The 12310-nt window shown below is 49.0% G+C and overlaps 1 protein-coding gene across 2 annotated transcripts in view; it reads left to right on the top strand.

Annotated features, from left to right (window-relative positions):
* The window catches only part of LOC141069330 (uncharacterized), a 249740-nt gene that overhangs the window by 198039 nt on the left and 39391 nt on the right, over window positions 1-12310 (top strand). The window lies entirely within an intron of this gene.

Genomic DNA, 12310 nt, shown 5'->3' with positions numbered 1-12310 from the left:
TAACAGTAGCCGTGGGGGGGTTCCTACGGTGCCCTAGACCCCTCATCACAGCCGGAGAGCTAAATAAGCCTAAAGAAAGAAAGGGAAATCTAAACTGCCCCAGAGCAGACCCCAAAGCAATAGACAGCCCCCAACATGTATTGTCGGTGAAAAACAGATGAAAACACAAACACAGACAGAAAGACAGGCTGAGCAAACCATGGGGCCCAACTAACTAGATAGGAAAGGACAGAGAAGATGCTGGCTGCAATCCGCAAAAAACCCTGCCAAAAATAATGTCCAACACGTCTGATAGAAAAGGCCCTGAAGTCACTAGACTTCAAAATCACTATATCAGCACTCAGGTATAGTCTGAAGACAGAGCAGAGAGATCAACTGATCAAATACAAAAATGGAGTTCAGCCCGTCCCAACCAGGGCAGGCTGAACACAAACACAAAGTAAACAGACAAAATCTCATGGAAAAATAGCAGAGCAAAAACTTAGCTTTTAGTAGACAGGAACTAAACTGGATGCCAGAGCTCAGAGCAGAAAGGATCACCAGCAACCCTGCAGGGCGTCGGCTGCCTTATATCCACTCAGAAATTCCGGATGTCCAATCACACTCCACCTGTTCAGATGACAGGTTCTTCCCATCCAGATCAATTTCACTACCTCCTTTCACCAGCAGAGGGAGTTCATCAGACATCAGAGGTGAAAGAGAAAATGAACTCATAACAGTCGCCCGTACACTCCAGTCGTATGCAGAAGCTGCAGCGATTGCTCCACCTTCCCAAGCACCGCCTAATTATCGACGTTGCAACAAGGTGGAACTCCACCCTGCACATGGTTGAGAGGTTGTGCGAACAGAGGCAGGCTATAATGCATTTGTGGGAGGATACACGGGCAGGCAGTTTGAGGGCAGACATGGAGTTGTCTGGTGTGCAGTGGTCGAAGCTGAAAGACCTCTGTAAAGTCCTTCAGTGTTTTGAGGAATGCACACAGCTGGTAAGCGCAGACAACGCCATCATAAGCATGAGCATCCCACTTATGCGTTTGCTCATGCACACTTTGACGCACATTAAGGAACAGGAGTCTGCAGCTGAGGAGGAAAAGGAGGAGGGAGGCCTTGATGACAGTCAGCCATTGTTTGCTCAGGGAACTCTCCTGGACGAGGTGGAGGAAGAAGAGGAGGAGGAGGAGGATGATGGGGATGATTATTTATGGGAGGATGCTTCTCAGGGGGCAAGAGAAAATGTTGGCGTGGCAAGGTCAGGTACAGGGTTTGTGCGTGACTGGAGGGATGTTGATTTACCAGAAATTGCTCCTCCACCCAGCACTCGCAGTGCATCTTTGACACCTGGAACATTGGCCCACATGTGTGATTATGCCTTGCAGATCCTAAAAAGGGACCCCCGCATTGCCAAAATGATGAACGATGACGATTACTGGTTGGCCAGCATCCTGGATCCACGCTATAAAGGCAAATTCCAAAACATCATGCCATAGGAGAACCTAGAGCTAATATTGGCTAACAAACAAGCATCTCTGGTAAACCGTTTGAGGCATTCCCAGCACACAGCAGCGGTGATGGTTCTCACACGAGCCGTAGGGGGCAACATGGAAGAGGTGCTCGTGGTGCACACAGCCAAAGTGGCGTTGGACACAGGGGTTTCATGACCATGTTGTGGACTGATTTTTCAAGTACCGCTCACACGACTGGTAACACTGCATCGATTGAAAGTGACAGGAGACAGCAGTTGTCAACTATGGTTACAAACTACTTCTCCTCCCATGTCAATGTTCTCCCTCACAGGTCATTCCCCTTTGACTATTGGGCCGCTAAACTGGACACCTGGCCTGAAATGGCACAATATGCCTGACAGGAGCTTGCTTTCCCTGCTGCTAGTGTGCTATCCGAAAGTGTTTTCAGTGCTGCTGGATCAATCTTGACAGAAAAAAGGACCCATCTGTCATCCCAAAATGTTGATGATCTAACCTTCATTAAAATGAACCATGCATGGGTTTCAAAGGATTTTGTCCCACCTTCCCCTGCTGACACTTAGGTTGCCAGAAAAATGGCTCGCTTTTGTCCTCCTCTTCCTCGGACTTTTCCAATTCCTCCATTTTCAGCTGCTGAATGTCCAACATCAACATACTGTATGACATTTTTTCAACCTCCCTAACTGGGCTGCCTCCCCCCAGGGCCTGGGTCACCACCTGGCGTACGCACCCGTGCGTGTGCCGATGCCCTGGACAGGTGGGTGGGCCCACTCTTGGGCGACGGCACTGGCACAGGGTCCCTCATAGTACAATCAAGTGTCTCTGACGGTGGGGGTGCACACCCGCCATCAGACACACCGGCGTACTATGAGGGGCCCTGTGCCAATACCGACGCCCACAAGTGGGCCCCCCCTGCTCGCTCAGGGCCCCAGCACTTGCAATACTCACCTCTCCCTGCTCCACCGCTGTGTAGTCTGGGCTGTTAAATCCTTCACTGGGACTGCCAATACAAATTTGGTGAACTGATAGATGATGGTTAAGACATAGCTTTTCCCTGTCCTGCTGGGCTCTATCTTCAGATGATCAATGGCTTCCATTTGTTATGGACGTCAACTCACAACGAGATGCAGTGGTGGTTTATCATCAGCTTTCACGGTTTTCCTACTCACAGATGTGTGACAATCCTGCCCACATTTTTAAATGTGTCCTCTCATGCCAATCCAATAGAATCGCCTATGGCCTGTGGCTTCTGTCTTTTGCACTCCAAAGTTACCTGATAGATCATGATAGGCAGTGAGGACAATGTCTACACCTGTGATCACAATTTGATGGAGATGAGTAACGGTGATGGGATCCATGGTACTGCGATACAGCAAACCTTTCTTCACAAGAACTGTTTTCGCTGTCTCCACAGACAAAGTAATTGAGGGTCAGCATTGCCTCTGAGAATTCTCCCGGGTGTTTTTTCCGTGATTAGTAATTCCAAAATTTCTGCTATCACTCGACTTTCCGTCTGTACTTGTATCCATCTCGTTTCCTCTTGCGGAGAGTCTGGACTGTCTTACTGAGACTGAAATATATATGAAGATTGAAAAATACCCCAACAGTGTATACTGGTGTATGCTTCGAATACATTACCCTTTTTCTACTTTTTAGATTCTTGTCTAATCCATACTGAGGCTGTGAGTATCTTTGTCGGACTCCGGAAATATGCACGGAGAATTTTAATGTTTAAACTATGCTATATATACCTGTTATCCAGTGATACTGTACCCTTTCTCAACTTTCTACAATCTTGTCGAATCCATACTGGGCCTGAGACCGTCTGAGTCTGCCTCCTGAGATATACATATAGATTTTTAATGTGTAAACTATGCTACATATATACCTGTTATCCGGTGATACTGTACCCTTTTTCAACTTTATACAATCTTGTTGAATCCATACTGGGCCTGAGACCGTCTGAGTCTGCCTCCTGATTAGAGATGAGCGGTGTTCGAGTCGACCTGTTCGCCAAGTTCAAATTCGAGCTGTTTTGGGTGGTGTTCGAGCAGTTCGTCGAGCTCGAACACTTTGCTTAAATTTCGGCTGTTCGAGGTTCCGTTCGAGAACGGTTCGTTCACCGAAAGCGTAAATTTATTTTCACATTAATAATGGTTTTCAATGTTAATAGACAGTTTCATGGCATAGTAGCAATGTCTGGTAGCCAGCGGTGTAGTGCACCTGTCAAGGAGCTACACCGTGTGTGTTTCTAATAATTTTTTACCGCATCTTGTCCAGAAAATCCTTTTGGGCCTTGTAGCACTGTCTGCTACTCAGCAGAGCAGCCCACCCGTGAACCTAGCTATGCCACCTGTTTATGAAAGAACCAGTTTTTGACTGCATTTAGCCCAGTTAATACTTTGTGCCTAGTAACTGTGTCTGCTACTCAGCAGAGGAGCCCACCCGTGAACCAAGCTGTGCCGCCTGTTTATGTAATAACCATTTTTTAACTCCATTTCGCCCAGTGAATACTTTGGGCCTAGTACCTGTGTCTCCTGCTCATCAGAGGAGCCCACCCGTGAACCTAGCTATGCCGCCTGTTTATGTAAGCACTGTCTGCTACTCAGCAGAGCTGCCCACCCGTGAACCAAGCTAGGCCACCTGTTTATGTAAGAACTGCGTGCTGCTCAGCAGAGGAGCCCAGCTGTTAAGCAAGCTACAGCACCTGTAGTTTGGACACTTATTTTCTTCACATTCTTTCTGGAATGCCGGTTAGGCCTAATTCCGGAATTCCGGTTGACCTGCACTTACTGGGAAATCCTCGTTCGCGGAATAATTGGAATCCCAGATCCCCCTCACTAACGGGGTTCAGCGGGTTATCCGCACCTGTAAGCGACACACGCTGGTCCTTTCAGTGTAGCGCGCATGCAGCCTCGGACATGTAAGGGCATGACAGACCAGTTATTGCTCGATCTCGCGTGCCAGAGCCTTGCGTGTCCCTCTAGTAAGCTGGACGAGGACCCTGGCTGCATGCCGGAGTCTCGTTCGTTAACGGAATTAAGCTGACAAATCGCTAGCACAACTAAAAACGGCCATGCACCACCACCCACAGAATCGACAAAGCTTGCAATCTGTCCATCTTTTCCGTGGCTGGCATGGTTGAGGTTGCCCGTGTGGAGTCCAATTAAGCTGCAGGCTCCACTCCTGGTGGTGCCCTTCTGGACATTCCTTTAAGGTTCTGCTTTGCAACCATATTGCCCCCGGAAACCAAACACTTTGCCTTCATGGACTCTGTTTGGAGGGTCGTGGGAATAACACCGCCCGATCGGCAGTTGGCATAATTTATGGTGGGAAGTCCGACGGTATATGATCGTCTTCGATTTTAGAATTTTAGATTTTTTTTTATTTTAGATTTTTAGTCCAGCCTTTCTTGACTTTATAAGGGCATGGCATGCCTATATCTGTGTCTCCTCCTTTCACTCCTCCACCTGCTTTTGGACACCTTTTCAGGTGTTTTGTTATTGTTTTCTATGTGTTTGTATGTGTTTGTGTTTGCCTGTCATTGTTTTCAATGGGGCTCGACGGTGTTCGTCGAACGTTCGACGAACATTCAACGAACTTGCGTCCTGTTCGACGAACCGAACTGAACTCAAACATTAACGGGGTGGCTCAACACTACTCCTGATATATAGACGTACATTTTTAATGTTTAAACTATGCTATATATACCTGGTATCTGGTGATACTGTACCCTTTCTGCCAGAAAGTCCTCCTCCAACCGACACTCTAAGTGTATCATTGACACCTGGAACATTGGCCCACATGTGTGATTATTTCTTGCGGATCTTCTTTTTATATTGTGGTGAGATCCATCCTGAGCGTGTGAGAGTCTGTGGGTTACTCCTGCAATTTATATGTAGATTTAAAAATTACCCCAACACTGTATACAGCTCTACGCTTGTGATACATTACCCATTTACTGCTTTTTATATTTTGGTCTAATCCAAACTGACCAAGTGAGACTCTGTTTTTGACTGTGGAAATAAATACTGAGATTGACAATGACCCCTACACTGTGTACAGCTGTAAGCTTCAGATCCATTACCGTTTTACGGCTTTTTATATTGTGTTGCAATCCATACTGAGCCTGAGAGCATGTGTATCTGCCTCCTGAAATATATACGGAGATTTAGAATGTTTAAACTATACTATATATACACTGGCTATCTGATGATACTGTACCCTTTTTCTACTTTTTATATTCTTGGCTAATACATACTGAGCCTGTGAGCGTCTCTGTGTGACTCATGAAATATATAGGGAAGATTGACAATTATCCTTTGACTGTATAGAGCTGTACACTTCTGATACAGTACCATATATCTGATGTTGTTTTGGGTACATTTTCTCCAAAATTTGGAAGTATGGTGGAAGATGCTGCGCACGTGGGTGTGGGGGGGCCAGCTGGTACTGATGATGGTGGTGCATCTGCTGGTAGTGGCAAAAGCACAATAGCAGCTAAGGCAGGAGGTGTTGAGCCTGCATCATGGTCTGGCTCCGGAACGCCTGGAAGCAGTAGCATAGCTACTGGGGGGGCAGAGAGGGCGGTCGCCCCGGGCCCTGAGCTCTGAGGGGGCCCACCAGAGCTACGCTAATGTAACTGTATCGGCGTGCACAGCGCGCCCATACAGTTACATTCTGCGGCAGAGCAGGGAGAATCGATCTCCCTACTCTGCCGCACAGCCGCTATGGGCCCCTAAGAAGGTGGTGGGGGGCCCCGGTGCCAGCAGTGAACCCCCCATTCACAGCCAGAAATGTCATCCTGGTCTGTTCTGTGCGCACAGGACCTGTGATGAGGTCACGGGAGGGGCGGAGTCAAGGGGTCACATGATCAGGGGCTTCAGCAGCTGCAGGGCTCTGCTGTGCTGGTTGTCATGGTGTTGGATGAGGTGAGGTAAGTTTCTGTGTGGGCTCAGGAGGGGTTTACAGGGTGGATGTAGCAGAGCTGTGTGTGTATGATGTGTACAGAGCGGAGCCATGTGTGTAGAAGGTGTATGGCGCAGAGATATGCATGTATGAGGTGTACAGAGGAGCGGAGCTGTGTGTGTATGGGGGGAGTGGAGCCGTTTGTGTACGGAGCGGAGCCAAGTGTGTACGGGTCAGGGTGTACAGAGCAGAGCCGTGTGTGTACGGGGTGTACGGAGCAGATCAGTGTGTGTGCGGGGTGTACGGAGTGGAGCCGTGTGTGCAATGTGTACGGATTGGAGCCGTATGTGTACGAGGTGTATGGTGCGGAGCCGTGTGTGTACGGGGTGTGCTGAGCAGAGCCGTGTGTGTACAAGGTGTACGGAGCGGAGCCGCATGTGTACAGTGTGTACGGAGCAGAGCCGCATGTGTACAGCCTGTACGGAGCAGAGTGGAGTGTGTACGGGGTGTAGGGAGCAGAGCTGCGTGTGTACAAGGTGTACGGAGCAGTGCCGCATGTGTACAAGTGCACGGAGCGGAGCCAGGCGTGTACAAGGTGTACGGAGCGGAGCCGCGTTTGTACAGCATGTACGTAGCAGAGGCGCGTGTGTACAGCGTGTACGTAGCAGAGGCGCGTGTGTACAGCGTGTACGTAGCAGAGCTGCGTGTGTACAAGGTGTACGGAATAGAGCTGCATGTGTACAAGGTGTACAGAAACAGAGCCGCATGTGTACAAGCTGTATGGAACAGAGTCGCGTGTGTACAAGGTGTACGCAGCAGAGCTGTGTGTGTATAGGGGGTGTGGAGCAGAGCCGTGTGTGTATAGGGGGTATCAGGTGCAGTAATAGGGACACATACGGTAGCAGCGGCTCAGAATTGGGGTATCAAGTGCAATAATAGGGACACATACGGCAGCAGCAGCTCAGTATTGGGGTATCAGGTGCAGTAATAGGGACACATACGGCAGCAGCGGCTCAGCTTTGGGGTATCAGGTGCATTAATATCGACACATACGGCAGCAGCGGCTCAGTATTGGGGTATCAGGTGCAGTAATAGGGACACATACGGCAGCAGAGGCTCAGTATTCGGGTATCAAGTGCAGTAATAGGGACACATACGGCAGCAGAGGCTCAGTATTGGGGTATCAAGTGCAGTAATAGGGACACATACGGCAGCAGCAGAGGCTCAGTATTGGGGTATCAGGTGTAGTAATAGGGACACATACGGCAGCAGCGGCTCAGTATTGGGGTATCAGGTGCAGTAATAGGGACATATACGGCAGCGGCAGCTCATCATTGGGGTATCAGGTTCAGTAATAGGGACACATACGGCAGCAGCAGAGGCTCAGTATTGGGGTATCAAGTGCAGTAATAGGGACATGTACAGCAGCAGCAGAGGCTCAGTATTGGGGTATCAGGTGTAGTAATAGGGACACATGCGGCAGCAGCGGTTCAGCATAGGTGCAGTAATAGGGACACATACAGCAGCAGCGGCTCAGCATTGGGGTATCAGCAGGATGAGTGGTTTGTGTAGGTTGAGGATACATGGTGATGGGGCTGGAATATGAGAAGTGAAGCGTGTCGTTGTTGTATTCTCTGTAGCAGAGCCGTGGCTGGAGGAGTTGTCATGTAGGTCTGGGCCAGATGGAAAACGCGTGAAAAGTGACCGATTCCATCAGAAAGAACTTCAGCGGTAAGACACCAACTATACCTGTGCAGTAATCACATATGTTTTGTAGGACTGGTATTTACCACTGATCATATTGCTGTAATATCCATGTTGGTCTTTATATAGGGATTATTTTCAGTAACAGCGCAGTCATCTCCTACATCCACTATTAGGGTGCGTCACCGAGTTGTAATCACAGTTACCTAGTTAGGGGCCCACTCAGAAGTTTCGCCCCCCCTGAACCGAAACCCTAGCTACGCCTTTGCCTGGAAGGCTACCTTTTCTGGGAGTAGGTTAACCGCTTTTAAAGCCGGAGCATCAGGAACTGGTTTTGGCTTACATTGCCGAAACAGACTCCAGCAAATATGCCCTCCTCTTCTGAAGTTTCAAAAAATGCAAGCACTGAGTCGTCAAGTGCTGGCTCCTGGTCAGGAAGAACCCCTTTCCTTGTGTCCTTCACCCCCACCAAAAGTGAATGATGCAGCAGGCCACACTTCACATTAGTCCATGTAGCTCTTTCTCACATACCATGCCTGGGTTATCAAGTCAAATCGTGAATTGCCCAGTCCAAGATGAATCTGACATGGAGTGTGGGTGGCCAGCCAGGGCAGTGGGGTTAATCAGTACCGGGCCGGTGTCTCAGAGGGATGTGTTTAATCGTGGTGGTGACCCGGTCCATGGGCCTGGGCATCCATGCAAAGGGGTGAATAACGTTTATAGGTGAATGATACGTGACACCACCTGTGGTTTCTGATCAGACTGACCAGTGCTGCAGTGTCGCTTCTCTGGGACAGATGTTGTGGTGCAGCTAAGATGTAGAAGCCCTGCACAGGTAGGGCCGTAGTCGCAGGGCAGATGAAAGAGTTGGTAGATGGTGTGCAGTGCAGGATGTAGCAGAGCCGTGTGCCAGGTGCAGGGGAAAGATGACAGACACAGTCGTGCAGTTCCTTTACCTGTACTTGGTAAGTGCTGTCCAGGACCCAGAGTACAGATGGAGAAGGAGTTGGTCAGCCTGGAAGCAAATTAGGAATTCTGTCTCTGCAGATAGGTAGTGTGGCCTCCGTTCTAGCACTTATCTGAGGTCCTCGCAGTACTGAGTTCACTGAAGTTCCCCCTGTTGACTCTCTTTTGAAACTTTCTCGTATGGCAGGCAGCCGTAGACTTTTCCTTCTGGCTCACACAAGTCGCTGCTGGGGCCTCCGAGCCTTAGTTGGGAACAGAGCATTTACAGCTGCTACTTCCTCCGGTTTCTGCTCCAGGACTGTCAGTGTCCCTACAAACTCGGAGACCGGAATCCGGACCATGCGCTCCAGCTAGGAGTGAGCCTTAACTCTGCTCATCCTCCAGCTCCCCTTCTCACATCCACACACTTCCCCTTCCCTTCACAGACTGCCCTAACTTCCCTCCTCCCGACCACAGAGAGCAGCTCCTCAGCAGTCAGGTTCAGAGCTCTCCCTGCTGGCCTGGAGTGGGAACTGTGTTGTGTGTTGGTTTAACTGCTAGAGAGATCCTTCATTGCTCCCAAGCATGACATCACACTCCCTAGGAGGAAGGTAATGCCAATGTGGCGACCGTACTCCTGGGGGCGCCACAAGTGCACTGATGCCCAGACACTGCTAGATGATTCTGCTGGTACATTGACCCAGACCACTACATTCCCCTCGCACTCTACACAGCCAGAATCTGACCCTGATGAAACTCAGGTTCCCCTTCCCGCATACTATACCACCTTACACGGTGACAAAGAGGAAGGTGCAGATGAAAGTGCAGGTTCCTTGAGCAGGTATGGGGGGCATACTCATGGGTGACGGCACTGACACAGGGCCCCTCATAGTACGCACATGTGTCTTTGCTTGTGGGAAGGCCCACCCGCCGTCAGACACACCGCCGTACTATGAGCGGCCCTGTACCAGTGCCGTCGCCAACGAGTGGGCCCCCCCTGCTTGCTCAGGATCACAGCACTTGCAAAGTTGAAATACTTACCTCTCCCTGCTCCACCGCCGTGATGTCTTCCACGTTTCCTGACAGTGACATTCTGGTCAGAGAGCGCGATGACATCACGTCTGTATGCCCTCTGCCTAAACAGTCCAAGTGCAGAGAAATGGAAGATGGGGACGACGAGGAGTCCAGACTAGTACAGGGATTCCCTAGAGAGGAGACTTATTTAATTGTTTTAAAGGTTGGGAGCAATTTTTGGGGAGCACTATACTCTGGAGAATGATATATGGGGCCCACCATACACTGGAGCATTCCAAAGGTGGACATCAGACACTGGAGCAGCATTTACAGGCCCGTTATGCACTGGAGCATTAGAAATGGGGCCCATTATATATGGAGCATTATTTGGGCCCATAAGACAGTGGAGCTTCATCCATGGGGACCAACATATACTGTAGCATTATGTGGAGCTCATCATATACTGTATCGAACATTCTATGTTACCAATGATTCTGTATGGAGAAATATATGGGCCTCATTACTCTGTATGGTGCACTATGCGGTGGCCATAATACTGTATGGAGTTATATACTGTCCGTTTTTGGAGCTATTGGAGAATTTAAAATGGATATCAGTTATGAGATGTAAGAAGTGAAGTATTTTTCATTGTACTATACCGCTATTTCTCTGCCATATCAGAGGATCATGAATTGTGGCATGTGTTAAAAGAGTCCAGTGACACTCTTTGGCCCAGGGTCCACGAAAATCTGGAGCCAGCCCTACCCCCCCCACAACTTTAGCCAAATAACCCCCAGTCTTCAATGCCTAACTATTATTATAAAGTAAATTAAGGTTGACAAGCTTAAGTAATAAGAATTGATGTTTTTGGCATTAAAATGGGCACTGTAGGTGTGTTTCCTGTCCTCCACTCACTGCCAACTTTTCTTCCCCATTGACTTGCATTGGGTTTCGTGTTTCAGTCGGCCTACGACTTTTCACGATAATCGGCCGATTGCGTTTGACCCGACTTTTGCGAAAGTCGGGTTTCATGAAACCCGACTTGACCCGAAAAAAGGCAAAGTCGCTCATCTCTAGACACAGATTAGATATTAGAAGAAACTTTTTGACAGTTAGGGTGATCAATGAGTGGAACAGGCTTCCACGAGAGGAGATGAGGAGATGAGTAGAGTGAGTGACTTTGGTCGGATCGGGTTTCGTGAAACCTGAATGAAACAAAATTTGAGTCGGATGAAACTGGTCCGACTAGGGCAAAAAAAGTCGGAGTTTCGTCCGAAACCCGACCCCAATGCAAGTCAATGGGGAATAAAAGTCAGCACTGAGTGGATGAATTCATCATTAAATAGGAATAATAAGCCGGACAAAAGATTTTTAAAAATATATATATTTTTTATTAATAAAACATTTATTTTTAATTGATTAAAATTTAGATCCATACTATACAAATGACTTTTAACACCCATTATGATATATACCGTATACCGTATATACTCGCGTATAAGCCGAGATTTTCAGCCCATTTTTTTGGGCTGAAAGTCCCCTTCTCGGCTTATACGGGAGTCATATAGCCAGGGCGTAGGTGAGGGAGGGGGAGCAGGGGTGTCACATCATACTGACCCCCCTGGCGTGGTCTCTGCAGCCTCCCTGCTTGTCCCACGGTCTCCCTTCCTTCCTTCAGCGGTCATGTGGTACCGCTCATTAAAGTCATGAATATGCACATATTTATGACTTTAATTAGCGGCACCACGTGACCGCTGAAGGAAAGAAGGGAGACCGTGGAGGAGGCTGCAGAGACGTGCCAGGGGAGGTAAGTATATGCTATATTCACCTGTCCCAATTCCAACACTGCTCACCGCTGTCTGCCCACCGGGTCCCTCTGTCAGTGATGTTCAGACAGCAGAGGGTGCAATGACGTAGTCAGTGCACGCCCTCTACCTGAACAATCACTGACAGAGGGACCCGGTGGGCAGACAGCGGCGAACAGCGTTGGAACAGGGACAGGTGAATATCTCAGGTGCTGGATCCTGAGCCAGCGGTGACACCTGTCCCCCATAGCGAGCCGGGGTCTCCGCCTGCTCAGCACACCAGCACCTGGCCCCCAGGGACAAGAGGTGAGTGTCTTTTTTTTCCTGCAGTAGCAGCAGCAGCAATATATGGGGGCATAATCTATGGCGCTTCTTATGGGGGCAGCATATGGGGCCTATTCAATGGACCATCTTATGGGGACAGCATATGGGGGCATATTCAATGGAGCATCT

The sequence above is a fragment of the Dendrobates tinctorius genome, unplaced genomic scaffold, assembly GCF_039654945.1.
Source record: "Dendrobates tinctorius isolate UK_male_01 unplaced genomic scaffold, ASM3965494v1 ptg000258l, whole genome shotgun sequence".
In the NCBI taxonomy this organism is placed as follows: Eukaryota; Metazoa; Chordata; class Amphibia; order Anura; family Dendrobatidae; genus Dendrobates; species Dendrobates tinctorius.
Note: the sequence above shows the minus strand (reverse complement) of the source record. Positions and strands in the feature narration are given on the sequence as shown.